The following is a 2753-nucleotide window of genomic DNA, read 5'->3' as shown; positions in this document are numbered from 1 at the left end:
TATATATATATATATATATATATATATATATGTATGTATGTATGTATGTATGTATGTATGTATGTATGTACTAAAATTTATATCTCAACAGTTATGATTTGTGACAGTCTGTGACCTGTTTCGTTCGCTGAATTCGCATTAATATAGTGTTGGATCGAGTAAAAGAATATATAGTTAACGGCTATAGAAATATTTTGAATGAAAGAGGTGTATATTTCCACTCAGAGATCTTATACTTTGATTTCACATAAAACGGAATGATATGTACGAATATATGGAGGAATAGAATGAGAGAAAATGTACAGGCAAACTGTCAGAAAAATAAGCAGAAGAGAGAGTATATTTTATGACAAAGCTTCTACGGCTATTGGAGTTGGTAAAATATGTGATAAAAATTAGAAGGAAAGAAAGAAAGATAGATAGATAGATAGATAGATAGATAGATAGATAGATAGATAGATAGATAGATAGATACATACATACATACATACATAGATACATACATACATACATAGGCGTAGGAGTGGCTGTGTAGTAACTTGCTTACGAACCACATGGTTCCAGGTTCAATCCCACTGCGTGGCATCTTGGGCAAGTGTCTTCTATTATAGTCTCGGGCCTTGTGAGTGGATTTGGTAGACGGAAACTGAAAGAAGCTCGTCGTATATGTGTGTGTGTGTGTGTGTGTGTGTGTGTGTGTGTGTGTGTGTGTGTGTGTGTGTGTTTGTGTGTCTATGTTTGTCCCCCCAACATCGCTTGACAAACGATTGTGGTGTGTTTACGTCCCCGTAACCTAGCGGTTCGGCAAAAGAAACCGATAGAATAAGTACTAGGCTTACAAAGAATAAGTCCTGGGGTCGATTTGTTTCAACATGGCCACAGTCAAATCACTGAAACAAGTAAAAGAGGGTAAAGAGTATACGTACATTCATACATACATACATACATACATACATACATACATACATACATACATATATACATACATACATTCATGCATGCATACATACATTATTGCGTAACATAATCGTCAATTATAATAAAAGCGAAAATATGTTGGTAAGAAAATATCGCATTTCAAGATGGGAAAGAAACAAATGTTTCTTCTGTCCTAATTGATTTACTTAATCAAGATAATGTTTCCCAACATTTTTGATAATATAATCCCATCTATTCGACAAATTGTCTACATCTCTGGTGTAAAATGGCTCAGGTTTTGAAACAAAGGAACTCAATAATCATTTTAAACTTCTACACAATTAATAAACTGTTTTCTCTTTAAATAATGTCGCAATGACCTTAAAAGATGATAGTTGTAGTAAGGTCAGCAGAGTAAAGAGGATGAGTGCGGTAAAAACTTCCATATTTAGCACCATAATCTTTTCCTGGGTGACTTAGGCAATATCTGACCTTGCATGTTTGTGTAATGCTTACAATTGAAGGCAACACTTCGCATTAACTGTTCCGTTTTGGTTTAACGCTACATCATAGGCGACACCTTTCATATCCCAGAATACACAGAACATGACATTTTTTTTTTTCTGGTGCCATCCTGGTTTGGGAGTGGATTCTTGTTTTTCATTGGGTGCTTACCATTGTCGTTGCGTTGAATACGATTATTAGGTACCTACTTTTTCGTACTTGTGATGATTCTACTCAGAACTGGTTCGGTTGCCAACGACAACAGTTTGTTTAAACAGTCACATGGTGGGTGACCCACAGACTGAGTTTATTCACTTTCTCTAATTCATGAAGGTGTTTTATAATCGAAGTGTGATTTGAATTTAATAACTCTTCTGCTAATTCTCGTGCCGCTTGCTTCGAATGTCCTCAACTAATGTTTTCTGAAGCTCAATATTAACAGAACATGATCATACTGATTGAAGGGTGTCTACAAGTGAAGACTTTCCCGAGTGACACTGGTTAAAAAGTCGTTGGCCTCTCCGGAGACTTAAAGCTTCATTTCCATAGGCAGAATGAATATTTCGTTCAGCCTTCATTACCGAAGAACCTCTTTCGAAGAACCCCAATATTTTCATGGGTCTGATCTAACCTTATTTTAAAAGAGTAAAATCGATACGAATTTCACCACGATTGTATAATTTCTGCAAAGGAAGAAAAAACATAAGAATGTAAAAATATATGCTTATTTGAGAGCAACTCTTGAAAAAGTACACGAAGTGATAATGTACAATAAATGCAACAGAACTTTCTTTCCATCTTAATATTTCAATGCGTTATCTGGACACTGAAGCAGATACAGGTGTGTAATAACACGAGAATTTCAATTATATACAGGTGATGTGTTTTTCTACCAGACGCTGTGTACTTATTAGTGTCCAACCAAGTAACATTCCCCACGATTTCTAAATTTTTAAAATGTCGTCCGTTTGTGTCAAAAACTGAGAATGTATAAAATATATGAGAATGTATAAAATATATGAGAATGTTCCGTTTATTTTTTTCTCTACCTTTTGAAGTTGCTGTTTGTTTTTGTATGTTGTCTTTATATGATTGTTTGTTCTGATATAACCATTCTCTAATCAAAAGGCACGACCATGTCCATCTTATCCAATATACTCTTCCTATTTTTTAAAGACGGTTTGGTGTAATCTGAGGACGACATTTGCATTCGGCTGCGAATAGTAGCATGTCGACGTACCGCATAAAATATTCCACCTTTAACTCCGTTGTGTTCTCCAGTGTTTTGGTGTTATAGCAGTTGGTGGTGGTGGTGGTGGTGGTGGTGGTGG

The 2753-nt window shown here is 35.5% G+C and overlaps 1 protein-coding gene across 1 annotated transcript in view; it reads left to right on the top strand.

The window, feature by feature from the left end:
- The window catches only part of LOC106867711 (choline O-acetyltransferase), a gene marked incomplete at its 5' end in the record, with an annotated part of 213268 nt that overhangs the window by 59017 nt on the left and 151498 nt on the right, over window positions 1-2753 (top strand). The gene's annotated exons all lie outside the window — the stretch shown is intronic.

Source organism: Octopus bimaculoides, chromosome 5 (genome assembly GCF_001194135.2).
Source record: "Octopus bimaculoides isolate UCB-OBI-ISO-001 chromosome 5, ASM119413v2, whole genome shotgun sequence".
NCBI classification, from domain to species: Eukaryota; Metazoa; Mollusca; class Cephalopoda; order Octopoda; family Octopodidae; genus Octopus; species Octopus bimaculoides.
The sequence above is the reverse complement of the archived record's forward strand: the minus strand, read 5'-3'. Positions and strand labels throughout refer to the sequence as shown.